Raw genomic sequence first — 18,998 nt, 5'->3', positions numbered from 1 at the left:
TAAGAATTTGATAGTGTGGGCTGGCTCCTCCCTCTATGCCCCTCCTACCAGACTCAGTCTAGGAAACTGTGCCCGAGGAGACGGACATACTTCGAGAGAAGGATAGATAAGGATAGTGGTGAGATTCCGAACCAGCACACACAACAAGAGGAAAGCCAAGCTAACCAAACTTGAAACAGAAACCGCAACGGCTGAACCAACATTACTTAACCAAGTAACAGTGCAGGAAGAACGAAGCACTGGGCGGGCGCCCAGTATCCTCTACGGACTACGAGAAAAAGATTTACCGGTAGGTAATAAAAATCCTATTTTCTCTTGCGTCCTAGAGGATACTGGGGTCCATTTAGTACCATGGGGATGTACCAAAGCTCTCAAACCGGGTGGGAGAGTGCTGAGGTTCCTGCAGAACTGATTGGCCTCCTGAGGACCTTCAGTTTGGTCAAAGTAACGAACTTGTAGAACTTAGCAAACGTGTTCGAACCTGACCAAGTAGCTGCTCGGCAGAGCTGTAAAGCCAAGACACCCCAGGCAGCCGCCCAGGAAGAACCCACCGACCTAGTAGAGTGGGCCTGTACAGATTTTGGACACGGCAAACTTGCCGTGGAATAAGCATGCTGGATAGTAAGTCTGATCCAGCGTGCAATTGTCTGCTTTGTAAAGAATAAACAGCGAGTCCGACTTTTCCTGGATCCCGCGTCGGCCGACCACTGGCGCAGCCACAGTCCCCGACGAGCTGAAACAGACATGGAAGATATTCCCGCAGCCATGGAATCCAGGTCTTTCATGGATTCTACCATAAATCCTGCTGAATCATGTATTTTACGTAAATATAAAACAACGTCATCCTTATCCATCATATCCAAATCCTCAAATAAGGTAGCCGACCACTTTACTGTTGCCTTTGCAATCCATGCAGTAGCAATAGTGGGACGGAATATGGCCCCTGAAGCAGTGTACATTGATTTAAGCGTCTTATCAAATTTTCTATCAGCCAGCTCCTTTAAGGCGGTAGATCCTGGAACAGGCAAAACCACCTTGTTTGAGAGTCTGGATACAGATGCGTCAACAATCGGCGGGTTCTCCCATTTTCAAATAAAGAATTCAATTCCTTTGACGCAGGGAAGGTTAGCGAGGCTTTTTTATTTTCAGTGAAAAAAGCCTCCTCAACCTGCTCAGGTGTGGTATCAATAACATTCAACACATCCCTGATAGCCTCTATCAACAATTGCACCACCTTTGCAACTAGGGAAGCCAATCCCGGGCCATTTTTTCAATCCCGGGTATCGGGATTGAAAAATGGCCAATCCCGGGATTCCCGGGATTGGCTTTTAGCTAGGTGGCCGCCCCCTCGCCCCACCCCGCCCCGTACATACAACTCACCATATACCGGGGGCGGGCGGGAGGGGAACATCATTTGAACGCTGCTGGCGGCTCCCAGCAGCGGCTGACAGCGCAGCGTGACCTCTTACACTGCGCTGGGAACCAGGAAGGAGGAAGCCAGGCAGCGTTTGAGCGTCCTGTGGACGCTCAATGCTGATCCATCAATCCCCGGGATTGGAGCTTCCAATCCCGGGATTGGAGCTTCCAATCCCGGGATTGAAGCTTCCAATCCCGGGATTGAAGCTTCCAATCCCGGGATTGAATCCTGGCCATTTTTGGCCCTAAATCCCGGGATCCCGCCGATCCCGATCCCGGGATTGGCCACCATATTTGCAACACATCCCCACCACCGTCTGTGGTGTCAGAGTCGGTATCCGTGTCGTCTTGTGTGACCTGCACAAGCGCACGTTTGTGGGGGTATATAGCAGGGCGTCCTGAGGTACCAGAAACCGGCCATACTGCCATAGAGCTCTGTAATACCTGGGTTGCAGATTCATTACTATGAACCCTGTCAGAAATCTGAGAAATCCAAGATTTGATAGAGGAAAACCACTCCGGTTCTCTTGCTGGTAATCTGTGCTAAACAAGTGCTATCCTGATTACATGGAATGGGATCATCCTGGGAGGATAAATTCTCTGCAGCATATGACACAGTGTCCCTGGACATAGTTAAAGGAGACCACCAAACACTCCACACACAGGTAAGGGCAGACCCCCCAAGAATGGCAAGAGACAGCGCTTTTAGCAAAGGGAGACCCCTTATCAGCGCTGACTGTGCACCTTAATAGGACACACAGTCTTATTACAGCCTCCACTCCCTTCTACAACCCCCTGGTACAATGTACAGATAGCTGGAGTTGCTGTGGAGGGACCTGTTCTTCCTCTCAGCGCTGTGTAGGCACGAAAATGGCGCTGAAACGATGCTGGGTCCGCTCTGAGGAGACGCTCCGCCCCCTTAATGGCGCTGTCTTCCCGCTCTTCATGGATTATACTGGCCTGAGGAAATTGTGCTGGCTAAGATCCGAGGACCCCGACAGGCTTCTGGACCAGTGTAGGGGGTAAGCGCTGGCCCAGGGCGCCCCACCATGTGCCTCTGAGCCTTCCCAGGAGTATTAACTGCGCTCCTTCCCCGCTGCCGCCATCTTCACACCGGCCCCCCGCTTGCTAGAGGGGGGGGGGGGGGGGGGGGGGGGTCGGTGTCTCACCCAACACTTCTTCAGCTCTGTAAGGGGTTGGCGGCATGCTGCAGGGGCGAGCGGTGCCCTGTGACGGAAAACGATCAGACCCCTCTGGAGCTCAGTATCCAATCAGCAGAGACTGTGGCTCAGACCCCGCAGGGCGGACACTGCTCTGCTCCGCTCCCCCCCCCCCCCCTTCCCCCTTAGTCCCTCGCTGCAGGGAGGCTGTTGCCAGCAGCCTCCCTGTAAAATAATAAACTCTAAAAATAAACTTTTCTAGAAAAGCTCTGTAGAGCTCCCCTAGCTGTGACCGGCTCTTCCGGGCACATTTTCTAAACTGAGTCTGGTAGGAGAGGCATAGAGGGAGGAGCCAGCCCACACTCTCAAACTCTTAAAGTGCCAATGGCTCCTGGTGAACCAGTCTATACCCCATGGTACTAATGTGGACCCCAGCATCCTCTAGGACGTAAGAGAAAGAGGAGAGCAACCTTTTAGGGATCTGAAACTTCTTATCAGGATTAACCCATGGTTTTTCAAACAGGGTATTCAATTCCTTTGACACAGTAAAAGTAACTGAGGACTTCTTTTTTACATTAAAATAAGATTCCTCACACTCCTCTGACACCTTATCAGGAATATGCAGAACATCTCTGATAGCCTCTATAAGAGCCTCTATTCCCTGTGACAGAGCTGCATCCCTCCCTCCCCCCCCCCCCCCCCCCCCCCGAGACTACCTCCCCCTCCTCCATGTCTGACCTGTCAGCGTCAGACCGCAGGATATGGGCCAGAGATCGCTTTTGCAGACAAATGGGAAGGGATTGAGACGCTTTTTTGGGGACCGAGTCTCTGTTCATAAACTCATCCACAGTCTGTTTTAAGTATTGCGTCTCTTTCTCATTGCGGGGCAATTTTGTAGAAAAAGTTGAGATCATTCCCTTAAGAGAATTAACCCATTCCGGTTCAGCCCCGCTATTCTGTGAACCCCAAGTACCCAGTAGTGAGCCCCCAGGTGAAGAGGAACACTCTGCGGTACAAGAGACACACTCATTGCCTGACAATGTAATGTGACCACACACACACACACACACACAGGAAAGTTTAAGCACAATTAACCCACAAAGAGCCCTTCAGGGAGACAGTTGTTTGGAGCCAGCCCCCACCGCGCCCTTATCGCTAATGGCAAGCTTAGCTGGGTCGCAGACTAAGTACCCTGATAGGGGACTTAGTATACTAATAGTCGCTCCCCCCCTGCTATGACCCCCTGGTACCGCTGAGGTAAACTGGAGTCACACTGGAGGAGCTGCGAGTCCTTGTCCTGTCAGCGTCCGTGTCCACTGCAGAGAGAAAATGGTGCTTGGAGCTGCTGGATCCTCTCATAGTGAAGCCCCGCCCCTTCAATGACGCGCGGTCTTTCCGCTTTTTTTTATACTGGCTGAGGAATCTGGTGCTTAAAATGGAAAGAACCGTTTTAAGGCTGTTTTGCCAGTATGGGTACTGTGTACAGCGTACTAGGATGCAGTTGTGTACTGTGTCCGTAGACTGATTCCGCCCCGTGTAGAAGCCGTGCGTCTCTGTACCCTCATGCCGCCATAATGGCCGGCGCCCCACTAAACGGGACGCCAGCTCTTCATTCTTCTGGCTTTGTTAGGGGTGGCGGCATGCTGCGGTAATGTACGCTCGCCATGGTGGGGCTTGCGAATAGTTCCCTCAGGCGCTCAGTGTCCTGTCAGCGGGGAACGGGGCCATTAACCATTCAAGAGGTTGGGCCATTCTTCCCCCTAAGTCCCACGAAGCAGACAGGCTGGTGCCAACCAACGCAGCCTGAAAATAACAAAGAAAAATAAGAATTTACTTACCGATAATTCTATTTCTCGTAGTCCGTAGTGGATGCTGGGGACTCCGTCAGGACCATGGGGAATAGCGGCTCCGCAGGAGACAGGGCACAAAAAGTAAGCTTTTAGGATCACATGGTGTGTACTGGCTCCTCCCCCTATGACCCTCCTCCAAGCCTCAGTTAGGTACTGTGCCCGGACGAGCGTACACAATAAGGAAGGATATTGAACCCCGGGTAAGACTCATACCAGCCACACCAATCACACCGTATAACTTGTGATCTGAACCCAGTTAACAGTATGACAAACGTAGGAGCCTCTGAACAGACGGCTCACAACAAATAACAACCCAATTTTTTTGTAACAATAACTATGTACAAGTATTGCAGACAATCCGCACTTGGGATGGGCGCCCAGCATCCACTACGGACTACGAGAAATAGAATTATCGGTAAGTAAATTCTTATTTTCTCTAACGTCCTAAGTGGATGCTGGGGACTCCGTCAGGACCATGGGGATTATACCAAAGCTCCCAAACGGGCGGGAGAGTGCGGATGACTCTGCAGCACCGAATGAGAGAACTCAAGGTCCTCCTCAGCCAGGGTATCAAATTTGTAGAATTTTGCAAACGTGTTTGCCCCTGACCAAGTAGCAGCTCGGCAGAGTTGTAATGCCGAGACTCCCCGGGCAGCCGCCCAGGATGAGCCCACTTTCCTTGTGGAATGGTGACAGATTTAGGTTGTGGCAAGCCTGCCACAGAATGTGCAAGTTGAATTGTGCTACAAATCCAACGAGCAATCGTCTGCTTAGAAGCAGGAGCACCCATCTTGTTGGGTGCATACAATATAAGCAGTGAGTCAGACTTTCTGACTCCAGCCGTTCTTGAAATATATATTTTCAATGCCCGGACCACGTCCAACAACTTGGAATCCTCCAACTCGTTAGTAGCCGCAGGCACCACAATAGGCTGGTTCAGGTGAAACGCTGACACCACCTTAGGCAGAAAATGAGGACGCGTCCGCAGTTCTGCCCTGTCCGTATGGAAAATCAGATATGGGCTCTTATATGATAAAGCCGCCAATTCTGATACTCTCCTGGCTGAAGCCAGGGCCAGTAGCATGGTTACTTTCCATGTAAGATACTTCATCTCCACCGATTTGAGCGGCTCAAACCAATGGGATTTTAGAAAATCCAAGACTACGTTAAGATCCCACGGTGCCACTGGGGGCACAACCGGGGGCTGTATATGTAGTACTCCTTTTACAAAAGTCTGGACTTCAGGAACTGAAGCCAATTCTTTCTGGAAGAAAATCGACAGGGCCGAAATTTGAACCTTAATGGACCCCAATTTGAGGCCCATAGACAATCCTGTTTGCAGGAAATGTAGGAATCGACCCAGTTGAAATTCCTCCGTGGGGGCCTTCCTGGCCTCACACCACGCAACATATTTCCTCCAAATGCGGTGATAATGTTGTGCAGTCACCTCCTTCCTGGCCTTTACCAGTGTAGGAATGACCTCTTCCGGAATGCCTTTTTCCTTTAGAATTCGGCGTTCAACCGCCATGCCGTCAAACGCAGCCGCGGTAAGTCTTGGAATAGACACGGTCCCTGCTGAAGCAGGTCCCGTCTTAGAGGTAGAGGCCACGGATCCTCCGTGAGCATCTCTTGAAGTTCCGGGTACCAAGTTCTTCTTGGCCAATCCGGAGCCACTAGTATCGTTCTTACTCCCTTTTGCCGTATAATTCTCAGTACTTTTGGTATGAGAGGCAGAGGAGGGAACACATACACTGACTGGAACACCCACGGTGTTACCAGAGCGTCCACAGCTATTGCCTGAGGATCTCTTGACCTGGCGCAAAACCTGTCCAGTTTTTTGTTGAGGCGGGACGCCATCATATCCACCATTGGTTTTTCCCAACGGTTCACAATCATGTGGAAGACTTCTGGATGAAGTCCCCACTCTCCCGGGTGTAGATCGTGTCTGCTGAGGAAGTCTGCTTCCCAGTTGTCCACTCCCGGAATGAACACTGCTGACAGTGCTATCACATGATCTTCCGCCCAGCGAAGAATCCTTGCAGCTTCTGCCATTGCTGTCCTGCTTCTTGTGCCGCCCTGTCTGTTTACGTGGGCGACTGCCGTGATGTTGTCCGACTGGATCAACACCGGCTGACCCTGAAGCAGGGGTTTTGCCAGACTTAGAGCATTGTAAATCGCTCTTAGCTCCAGTATATTTATGTGAAGAGACATCTCCAGGCTTGACCATACTCCCTGGAAGTTTCTTCCTTGTGTGACCGCTCCCCAGCCTCTCAGACTGGCATCCGTGGTCACCAGGACCCAGTCCTGTATGCCGAATCTGCGGCCCTCTAACAGATGAGCACTCTGCAACCACCACAGAAGAGACACCCTTGTCCGTGGCGATAAGGTTATCCGCTGATGCATCTGCAGATGCGATCTGGACCATTTGTCCAGCAGATCCCACTGAAAAGTTCGTGCGTGGAATCTGCCGAATGGAATCGCTTCGTAAGAAGCCACCATCTTTCCCAGGACTCTTGTGCATTGATGCACAGACACTGTCCCTGGTTTTAGGAGGTTCCTGACAAGTTCGGATAGCTCCCTGGCTTTCTCCTCCGGAAGAAACACCTTTTTCTGAACCGTGTCCAGAATCATTCCCAGGAACAGCAGACGTGTCGTCGGGGTCAACTGAGATTTTGGAAAATTCAGAATCCACCCGTGTTGTTGCAGCACTAGTTGGGTTAGTGCTACTCCGTCTTCCAGCTGTTCTCTGGATCTTGCCCTTATCAGGAGATCGTCCAAGTAAGGGATAATTAATACGCCTATTCTTCGTAGAAGGATCATCATTTCGGCCATTACCTTGGTAAAGACCCGAGGTGCCGTGGACAATCCAAACGGCAGCGTCTGAAACTGATAATGACAGTTTTGCACCACGAACCTGAGGTACCCTTGATGTGAAGGGCAAATTGGGACATGCAGGTAAGCGTCCTTTATGTCCAGGGACACCATAAAGTCCCCTTCTTCCAGATTCGCTATCACTGCTCTGAGTGACTCCATCTTGAACTTGAATTTTTGTATGTACAGGTTCAAAGATTTGAGATTTAGAATAGGTCTTACCGAGCCGTCCGGCTTCGGTACCACAAATAGCGTGGAGTAATACCCCTTTCCCTGTTGTAGGAGGGGTACCTTGACTATCACCTGCTGAGCAAACAGCTTGTGAATGGCTTCCAATACCGTCGCCCTGTCTGAGGGAGACGTTGGCAAAGCAGACTTTAGGAACCGGCGAGGGGGAGACTTCTCGAATTCCAACCTGTAACCCTGAGATACTACCTGTAGAATCCAGGGGTCCACCTGTGAGCAAGCCCACTGTGCGCTGAAATTCTTGAGTCGACCCCTCACCGTTCCTGAGTCCGCTTGTAAGGCCCCAGCGTCATGCTGAGGGCTTTGCAGAACCCTGGGAGGGCTTCTGTTCCTGGGCAGGGGCTGCTTGCTGCCCTCTCTTACCCCTTCCTCTGCCCCGAGGCAGATATGACTGTCCTTTTGTCCGCTTGTTCTTATAGGAACGAAAGGACTGCGGCTGAAAAGACGGTGTCTTTTTCTGTTGGGAGGGGGTCTGAGGTAAAAAAGTGGATTTTCCGGCAGTTGCCGTAGCCACCAGATCCGATAGACCGACGCCAAATAATTCCTCCCCTTTATACGGCAATACTTCCATATGTCGTTTGGAATCCGCATCACCTGACCACTGTCGCGTCCATAAACTCCTTCTGGCAGATATGGACATCGCATTTACTCTCGATGCCAGAGTGCAAATATCTCTCTGCGCATCTCGCATATAAAGGAAAGCATCCTTTAATTGCTCTATAGTCAATAAAATACTGTCCCTATCCAGGGTATCAATATTTTCAGTCAGGGAATCCAACCAGACGACCCCAGCACTGCACATCCAGGCTGAGGCGATGGCTGGTCGCAGTATAACACCAGTATGAGTGTATATACTTTTCAGGGTAGTTTCCAGCCTCCTATCAGCTGGATCCTTGAGGGCGGCCGTATCAGGAGACGGTAACGCCACTTGTTTTGATAAGCGTGTGAGCGCCTTATCCACCCTAGGGGGTGTTTCCCAGCGCGCCCTAACCTCTGGCGGGAAAGGGTATAATGCTAATAACTTTTTTGAAATTAGCATTTTTCTATCTGGGTTAACCCATGCTTCATCACATACATCATTTAATTCCTCTGATTCAGGAAAAACTACAGGTAGTTTTTTCACCCCCCACATAATACCCCTTTTTGTGGTACTTGTAGTATCAGAGATATGCAAAGCCTCCTTCATTGCCGTGATCATATAACGTGTGGCCCTACTTGAAAATACGTTTGTTTCATCACCGTCGACACTAGATTCAGTGTCTGGGTCTGTGTCGACCGACTGAGGTAAAGGGCGCTTTACAGCCCCTGACGGTGTCTGAGACGCCTGGGCAGGTACTAACTGGTTTGCCGGCCGTCTCATGTCGTCAACTGATTTTTGTAATGTGCTGACATTATCACGTAATTCCATAAACAAAGCCATCCATTCCGGTGTCGACTCCCTGGGGGGTGACATCACCATTATCGGCAATTGCTCTGCCTCCACGCCAACATCGTCCTCATACATGTCGACACACACGTACCGACACACAGCAGACACACAGGGAATGCTCTTATCGAAGACAGGACCCCACTAGCCCTTTGGGGAGACAGAGGGAGAGTTTGCCAGCACACACCCAAGCGCTATAATATATATGGGAACAACCCTATATAAGTGTTGTTCCTTATAGCCGCTTAAATATATAAAAATATCGCCAAAATATGCCCCCCCTCTCTGTTTTACCCTGTTTCTGTAGTGCAGTGCAGGGGAGAGTCCTGGGAGCCTTCCTCACAGCGGAGCTGAGCAGGAAAATGGCGCTGTGTGCTGAGGAGAATAAGCCCCGCCCCCTATTCCGGCGGGCTTTTCTCCCGGAGTTTTAGACATTTGGCATGGGTTAAATACATACATATAGCCTTAATGGCTATATGTGATGTATTCTTTTGCCATAAAAGGTATTATATATTGCTACCCAGGGCGCCCCCAGCAGCGCCCTGCACCCTCCGTGACCGTCTGGTGTGAAGTGTGTGACAACAATGGCGCACAGCTGCAGTGCTGTGCGCTACCTTCATGAAGACTGAAGAGCCTTCTGCCGCCTGTTTCCGGACCTTCAATCTTCAGCATCTGTAAGGGGGGTCGGCGGCGCGGCTCCGGGACGAACCCCAGGGTGAGACCTGTGTTCCGACTCCCTCTGGAGCTAATGGTGTCCAGTAGCCTAAGAATCCAATCCATCCTGCACGCAGGTGAGTTGAAATTCTCTCCCCTAAGTCCCTCGATGCAGTGAGCCTGTTGCCAGCAGGACTCACTGAAAATAAAAAACCTAAAAAACTTTTTCTAAGCAGCTCTTTAGGAGAGCCACCTAGATTGCACCCTGCTCGGACGGGCACAAAAACCTAACTGAGGCTTGGAGGAGGGTCATAGGGGGAGGAGCCAGTACACACCATGTGATCCTAAAAGCTTACTTTTTGTGCCCTGTCTCCTGCGGAGCCGCTATTCCCCATGGTCCTGACGGAGTCCCCAGCATCCACTTAGGACGTTAGAGAAATAAATGCAGAAAACTCTTCAGGAGCTTCCTTCAGCGTGACCGGCTCCTCCGGGCATATTTTCTAAACGGAGTATGGTAGGAGGGGCATAAAGGGAGGAGCCAGCCAACACTATCAAATTCTTAAAGTGCCCATGGCTCCTAGTGGACCCATCTATACCCCATGGTACTAAATGGACCCCAGTATCATCTAGGACGTAAGAGAAATTTACTCTATGTATAAACTTAATGTAATTGTCAATAAAAGCCTTTGACACTTATGAAATGCAAGTGATTTTACTACAGTATACCATAGGGACATCTGACAAAAAGGTCTAAAAACACTGAAGTAGCAAACTTTCTAAAAACCAATACTTGTGTCATTCTCAAAACGTTTGGCCATTTGTGGACAACAAGATGCCAACTTTGATTACGTCAACTAGACTTGTGGAAGATAAATAAGTTCAAGACATCGGGCAAGCCTTCATTGCACTATAAAGAAGTGAAGGCTAGAATTATAAAGCCTTGATCTAAATTAGGGTTCCTTCCCTGTAGGGGAAGCAGTCACCATACATACCGCTAGTCGAGATCCCGGATGTCACAATGCCAACACAGGAATCCCGACTAGCGAGGAAATACCTACGCCAGAAACCACGACACCCAAAGAGGGAGAGTCAATTTTGTGGCGAACACAGCGAGCCACCGTGCCCGCGGTGTGGCGAGCCCACACTGCCAGCATACCAGTGGATGGGATCCCGCTGTCCGTATACTGACGGCTAGGATCCCGACCGCCGGGTTTACATACTGGCCCCCCTGTAGCAATGGACTGGATACTAGTTTGGGTATTTTACAAGACTGTCAATAACCAGAGTAACCTGGTTTTATCTGGATTTCAACACACTGAGAAAAAGCCAGCTAGGTATTTATGTTCTGAGGTATAAATACGGGTCTGCTCTGCAGTTTGGTTAGATGAGAACTGAAGGTAGGGTGAAGATGGAGGACACACACAGGGATGTGTAGATGGAGGCCAGAAGGACTCACAGGATGGTAGATATGTATCAGATGAATCCCTTATATGGAGTTTACTGGCTTCACTGTATTAGTTATGTAATGCAGGTACTATGCATCTTCACGCTCTAACTTTCACACACAAAAATACATAACCCAAAACCTATATTCCCCTTAGAGGTTTCTTCAAATAAATGTTCTCCAGCATTTGTTAATAAATGTAGGATTTGCTGAATTGCTTGAAGTTACATTTCCCCAGTAAAAAAAAAAAAAAATGTAATATATATATATATATATATATATATATATATATATATATATATATATATATATATATATATATATATATATATATATATATATATTAGTGAAGCTGGGTCCGGCACTCAATAAATAATTCAATTACCCCGGTGTCCTGATCCGAAAACGGTTTTCACCACTGGTATAGAGTTCTGGATGGAACGGCACTCAGGCTTTTTTTTTTTTTTTTTTGCAGCAAGCGTGTATTAAAAATTCAATAATACATCAGTTCAATGAATCAACGTTTCGGTGCTGACACGCACCGTCGTCAGGATATGATGTGTGAATGGTGATTACACAGGTACTTAGGAGGGTGAGTTAAGCATTACATGTTGTATGTGTTTGTCTTTACATGTTTGTATTATACATCATATCCTGACGACGGTGCGTGTCGGCACCGAAACGTTGATTCATTGAACCGATGTATTATTGAATTTTTAATACACGCTTGCTGCAAAAAAAGCCTCTGAGTGCCGTTCCATCCAGAACTAATATATATATATATATATATATATATATATATATATATATATATATATATATATATATATATATATATATATATATATATAAATAAATAAGAATTTACTTACCGATAATTCTATTTCTCGTAGTCCGTAGTGGATGCTGGGGACTCCGTCAGGACCATGGGGAATAGCGGCTCCGCAGGAGACAGGGCACAAAAATAAAGCTTTAGGATCAGGTGGTGTGCACTGGCTCCTCCCCCTATGACCCTCCTCCAAGCCTCAGTTAGGATACTGTGCCCGGACGAGCGTACACAATAAGGAAGGATCTTGAATCCCGGGTAAGACTCATACCAGCCACACCAATCACACCGTAGAACATGTGATCTGAACCCAGTTAACAGTATGACAAAACGTAGGAGCCTCTGAACAGACGGCTCACAACAATAACAACCCGATTTTTTTGTAACAATAACTACGTACAAGTATTGCAGACAATCCGCACTTGGGATGGGCGCCCAGCATCCACTACGGACTACGAGAAATAGAATTATCGGTAAGTAAATTCTTATTTTCTCTAACGTCCTAAGTGGATGCTGGGGACTCCGTCAGGACCATGGGGATTATACCAAAGCTCCCAAACGGGCGGGAGAGTGCGGATGACCCTGCAGCACCGAATGAGAGACTCCATGTCCTCCTCAGCCAGAGTATCAAATTTGTAGAATTTAGCAAACGTGTTTGCCCCTGACCAAGTAAATGCTCAGCAAAGTTGTAAAGCCGAGACCCCTCAGGCAGTCGCCCAAGATGAGCCCACTTCCTTGTGGAATGGGCTTTTTCTGATTTTGTCTGTGGCAGGCCTGCCACAGAATGTGCAAGCTGAATTGTACTACAAATCCAGCGAGCAATCGCTGTTTAGAAGCAGGAGCACCCATCTTGTTGGGTGCATACAGGCTAAACAGCGTGTCAGATTTTCTGACTCCAGTCGTCCTGGAAACATATTTTCAGGGCCCTGACAACGTCAAGTAACTTGGAGTCCTCCAAGTCCCTAGTAGCCGCAGGTACCACAATAGGTTTGTTCATGTGAAAAACAGAAAACACCTTAAGGAGAAATTGAGGACGAGTCCTCAATTCTGCCCTGTCAGAATGAAAAATTAAGTAAGGGCTTTTATATGATAAAGCCGCCCATTCTGACACACGCCTGGCTGAAGCCAGGGCTAATAAAATATTTCACATGGAAGGTGAAGATTCTAAGTCCACAGTGGTGAGTGGATCAAACCAATGTGACTTTAGGAAACTCAAACAACATTGAGATCCCAAGGTGCCACTGGGGGCACAAAAGGAGGCTGTATATGCAGTACCCCTTTTACAAACGTCTGAACTTCAGGCACTGAAGCCAGTTCTTCTGGAAGAAATTCGACAGGGTCGAAATTTGAACCTTAATGGACCCTAATTTTAGGCCCATAGACAGTCCTGTTTTCAGGAAATGTAGGAAACGACCCAGTTGGAATTCCTCTGTAGGGACCTTCTTGGCCTCACACCACGCAACATATTTTCGCCAATTGCGGTGAAAATGTTTTGCGGTTACATCCTTCCTGGCTTCGACCAGGGTAGGGATGACTTCATCTGGAATGCCCTTTCAGGATCCGGCGTTCAACTGCCAAGCCGTCAAACGCAGCCGTGGTAAGTCTTGGAACAGACAAGGCCCCTGCTGGAGCAGGTCCTTTCTTAAAGGTAGAGGCCACGGTTCTTCCGTGAGAATCTCTTGAAATTCCGGGTACCAAGTCCTTCTTGACCCATCCGGAACCACGAGTATCGTTCTTACTCATCTCCTTCTTATGATTCTCAGTACTTTTGGTATGAGATGCATAGGAGGGAACACATACCATGACTGGTACACCCACAGTGTTACCAGAGCGTCCACCGCTATTGCCTGAGGGTCCCTTGACCTGGCGCAATATCTTGTTCAGGCGGGACGCCATCATGTCCACCTTTGGTTTTTCCCAACGGTTTACAATCATGTGGAAGACTTCCCGCTGAAGTCCCCACTCTCCCGGGTGGAGGTTATGCTGAGGAAGTCTGCTTCCCAGTTTTCCACTCCCGGAATTAACACTGCTGAGAGTGTTATCACATGATTTATCGCCCAGCGAAGAATCCTTGCAGTTTCTGCCATTTTCCTCCTGCTTCTTGTGCCGCCCTTTTTCGTGGGCGACTGCCGTGATGTTGTCCCACTGGATCAATACCGGCTGACCTTGAAGCAGAGGTCTTGCTAAGCTTAGAGCCTTGTAAATTGCCCTTAGCTCCAGTATATTTATGTGGAGAGAAGTCTCCAGACTTGATCACACTCCCTGGAAATTTTTTCCTTGTGTGACTGCTCCCCAGCCACTCAGGCTGGCATCCGTGGTCACCAGGACCCAGTCCTGAATGCCGAATCTGCGGCCCTTTCATAGATGAGCACTCTGCAGCCACCGCAGAAGAAACACCCTTGTCCTTGGAGACAGGGTTATCCGCTGATGCATCTGAAGATGCGATCCGGACCATTTTCCCAGCAGATCCCACTGAAAGGTTCTTGCGTGAAATCTACCGAATGGGATCGTTTTGTAAGAAACCACCATTTTTCACAGGACCCTTTGTGCAATGATGCACTGATACTTTTCCTGGTTTTAGGAGGTTCCTGACTAGCTCGGATAACTCCCTGGCTTTCTTCTCCGGGAGAAAACATCCTTTTCTGGACTGTGTCCAGAATCATCCCTAGGAACATTAGACGTGTCGTCGGAAAAAGCTGCGATTTTGGAATATTTAGAATCCACTCGTGCTGTCGTAGAACTACTTGAGATAGTGCTACTCCGACCGCCAACTGTTCTCTGGACCTTGCCCTTATCAGGAAAGCGTCCATATTTCTTTTAGGAAGAATCATCATTTCGGCCATTACCTTGGTAAAGACCCGGGGTGCCGTGGACAATCCAAACGGCAGCGTCTGAACTGATAGTGACAGTTCTGTACCACGAACCTGAGATACCCTTGGTGAGAAGGGCAAAATTTGGACTTGTAGGTAAGCGTCCCTGATATCCAGTGACACCATATCGTCCTGGTTCGCTATCACTGCTCTGAGTGACTCCATCTTGATTTGAACCCTTGTATGTAATTGTTCAAATCTTTTAGATCTCACCGAGCCGTTTGGCTTCAGTACCACAAAATAGTGTGGAATAATACCACTTCCCTTGTTGTAGGAGGGGTACTTTGATTATCACGTGCTGGGAATACAGCCTGTGAATTTTTTTCCAATACTGCCTCCCTGTCGGAGGGAGACGTTGGTAAAGCAGACTTCAGGAACTTGTGAGGGGAAGACGTCTCGAATTTCCAATGTACACCTGGGATACTACGTGTAGGATCCAGGAGTCCACTTGCGAGTGAGCCCACTGCGTGCTGAAACTCTTGAGATGACCCCCCACCGCACCTGAGTCCGCTTGTATGGCCCCAGCGTCATGCTGCGGACTTGGCAGAAGCTGTGGAGGACTTCTGTTCCTGGGAATGGGCTGCCTGCTGCAGTCTTCTTCCCTTTCCTCTAACCCTGGGCAGATATGACTGGCCTTTTGCCCGCCTGCCTTTATGGGTACGAAAGGACTGAGACTGAAAAGACTGTGTCCTTTTCTGCTGAGATGTGACTTGGGGTAACAAAAGTGGATTTTCCAGCTGTTGCCATGGCCACCAGGTCCGATGGACCGCCCCTTTATACGGCAATACTTCCATGTGCCGTCTGGAATCTGCATCACCTGACCACTGTCGTGTCTATAAACATCGTCTGGCAGATATGGACATCACATCTACTCTTGATGCCAGAATGCAAATATCCCTCTGCGCATCTCGCATATATAGAAATGCATCCTTAAAATGCTCTATAGTCAATAAAATATTGTTCCTGTCAAGGGTATCAATATTTTCAGTCAGGAAATCCGACCAAGCCCCCCCAGCGCTGCCCATCCAGGCTGAGGCGATTGCTGGTCGTAGTATAACACCAGTATGTGTGTATATACTTCTTAGGATATTTTTCAGCTTCCTATCAGCTGGCTCTCTGGAGACGGTAACGCCACTTGTTTTTATAAGCGTGTGAGCGCCTTATCCACCCTAAGGTGTGTTTCCCAACTCGCCCTCACTTCTGGCGGGAAAAGGTATACCTCCAATAATTTTCTATCGGAGGAAACCCACGTATCATCACACACTTTAATTTATCTGATTCAGGAAAAACTACAAGTAGATTATTCCCACCCTACATAATACCCTTATTTGTGGTACTTGTAGTATCAGAAATATGTAACACCTCCTTCATTGCCCTTAACATGTAACGTGTGGCCCTAAAGGAAAATACGTTTGTTTCTTCACCGTCGACACTGAAGTCAGTGTCCGTGTCTGTGTCGACCAACTGAGGTAAATGGGCGTTTTTACAAGCCCCTGACGGTGTCTGAGACGCCTGGACAGGTACTAATTTGTTTGCCGGCCGTCTCATGTCGTCAACCGACCTTGCATCGTGTTGACATTATCACGTAATTCCTAAATAAGCCATCCATTCCGGTGTCGACTCCCTAGAGAGTGACATCACCCATACAGGCAATTTGCTCCGCCTCCTCACCAACATCGTCCTCCTACATGTCGACACACACGTACCGACCCACAGCACACACACAGGGAATGCTCTGATAGAGGACAGGACCCCACTAGCCCTTTGGGGAGACAGAGGGAGAGTTTGCCAGCACACACCAAAAACGCTATAATTATACAGGGACAACCCCTTATACAAGTGTTTTCCCTTATAGCATTTTCACATATGTAATCATATCGCCAAATAAGTGCCCCCCCCTCTCTGTTTTAACCCTGTTTCTGTAGTGCAGTGCAGGGGAGAGCCTGGGAGCCTTCCTCACAGCAGAGCTGAGCAGGAAAATGGCGCCGTGTGCTGAGGAGAATAGGCCCCGCCCCCTAAAACGGCGGGCTCTTCTCCCGGAGTTTGTGAGATCTGGCAGGGGTTAAATACATCCATATAGCCTCAAGGGCTATATGTGATGTATTTTAGCCATAAAAGGTATAATACATTGCTGCCCAGAGCGCCCTCCCCAGCGCCCTGCACCCTCAGTGACCGCTGGTATGAAGTGTGCTGACAACAATGGCGCACAGCTGCAGTGCTGTGCGCTACCTTATGAAGACTGAAAGTCTTCTGCCGCCTGTTTCTGGACCTCTTCAACTTCGGCATCTGCAAGGGGGGTCGGCGGCGCGGCTCCGGGACGAACCCCAGGGTGAGACCTGTGTTCCGACTCCCTCTGGAGCTAATGGTGTCCAGTAGCCTAAGAATCCAATCCATCCTGCACGCAGGTGAGTTGAAATTCTCTCCCCTAAGTCCCTCGATGCAGTGAGCCTGTTGCCAGCAGGACTCACTGAAAATAAAAAACCTAAAAAACTTTTTCTAAGCAGCTCTTTAGGAGAGCCACCTAGATTGCACCCTGCTCGGACGGGCACAAAAACCTAACTGAGGCTTGGAGGAGGGTCATAGCCAGTGCACACCACCTGATCCTAAAGCTTTATTTTTGTGCCCTGTCTCCTGCGGAGCCGCTATTCCCCATGGTCCTGACGGAGTCCCCAGCATCCACTTAGGACGTTAGAGAAATATATATATATATACACACACACATATACATATATACACACACACACTTTTACGATTTGTCCTTGCATCCCATAGAGCAGGGATGGGGAACCTTTGGCCCTCCAGCTGTTGTTGAACTACACATCCCAGCATGCCCTGCAACACTTTTTGCATGGCCAAATAGCAAAACTGTAGCAAGGCATGCTGGTATGTGTAGATCAACAGCTGGAGGGCCGAAGGTTCCCCAACTCTGCTATAGAGGCAGGAAAACGGTGATGTTGGCTTACCATAATATAATTAGTGAAGTGCACAGCTGTACTAATTTAACGCAACCTCCAGCGTTTGTGGGTGTATGAATTTATCACTGAAAGCCAGTTATTTGATTTAGTTCCTTTTTGGTACATTCTGACTTGGTTTTAGTACAAAAGAATCTGTGTGTCTGTATGTGCAATTTGATATAATGCTTCTTAATTTTTACGTATAGCTGGAACCGAACACCCCTGAAATATAAAACTGTCAGCTTGGGTAAGCACAGTGATGTTCGTAATCCTGGCAATCACCTAAAGAAGAATGAGAATTAGACATGGGTTTGAAGATCGAGTGTGATGGCCCCATACATATGCGATGCATTGTTGCAATTTCCAAATCCCCTGACTCCTTGTTGGGGAATCAGGAATATTCAACAAGTTTAAGAGGTATTTTCAATTTAAGTCGGATCCAATCCGACATTCATTTGTCGGAATGGATCCGACCTGGGCTATTCAACTACATCTCATTTCGACTTTTAAAAAAGTCGAATTGAGATGCTGAAGGGAAGATGGGGGGGGGAGCCGTGGGCAGAGCAGCGCTACAGTGGCAGCTATATAGCCACTGCTGCTCTCCCCCGTCTGCCCGCGGCTCTCCCCCGTCTCGTCACTCTGCCTCTCCCCGTCCCTGCTTGCTGGAGCCGGGTGGTCTCGCTTGCTGGAGCCGGGTGGACGCTGCTGTGACATCCTCCGGTGCTGCTCTCCCTGTCCCCAGTGCGGCTCTCCCCCATCTCGCTTCGACTTTTTTTTAAGTCGAATTGAGATGGTCGAAAAGGGGGCCAAAACAGTTTGACACAAGCATGTGGATCGGCAGCTATTCCGCCGATCCACGTTCTTTTCGACGAAATTGTGGTTCGATTGAATAGGTCAGAACAACTTCCGACCTAAAAAAAGTCGAAAACTGACGTCTTTGATAGATGGCAGCTTTCGACTTCAATTGAATATACCCCTTAATATCTCCATTTATAAAACTTATTTTTTTTTTTTTTTTTTTAAATCCCAGATATGCATACTACCATTCTATGCAGCAAAATGCCCCCATACAACTGCATGCTGTTTCTCTGATGCAACCAGACCAAATGATCGATGAGCTGTTGGGGAAATTCTTTGTTAAAAATCGCTGATTTTGGGGAATGGAGATTTTTTTAACTTGTTGCATATTACCGATTCCCCGACCCGGGCGTCGGGGATCTTGAAATTGCGACAATGCGTTGCAGATGTAGAAGGGAAAAAAAAAACACAAAAAAACACCCC

The 18,998-nt window shown here is 48.6% G+C and overlaps 1 protein-coding gene across 2 annotated transcripts in view; it reads right to left on the bottom strand.

Moving 5' to 3' along the window:
• NEMP1 (nuclear envelope integral membrane protein 1) overlaps nucleotides 1-18,998 on the bottom strand; it is a 205,973-nt gene that overhangs the window by 151,450 nt on the left and 35,525 nt on the right. The window lies entirely within an intron of this gene.

Source organism: Pseudophryne corroboree, chromosome 2, assembly GCF_028390025.1.
Source record: "Pseudophryne corroboree isolate aPseCor3 chromosome 2, aPseCor3.hap2, whole genome shotgun sequence".
Classification (NCBI taxonomy): Eukaryota; Metazoa; Chordata; class Amphibia; order Anura; family Myobatrachidae; genus Pseudophryne; species Pseudophryne corroboree.
This window is presented reverse-complemented; position numbering and strand designations above follow the sequence as displayed.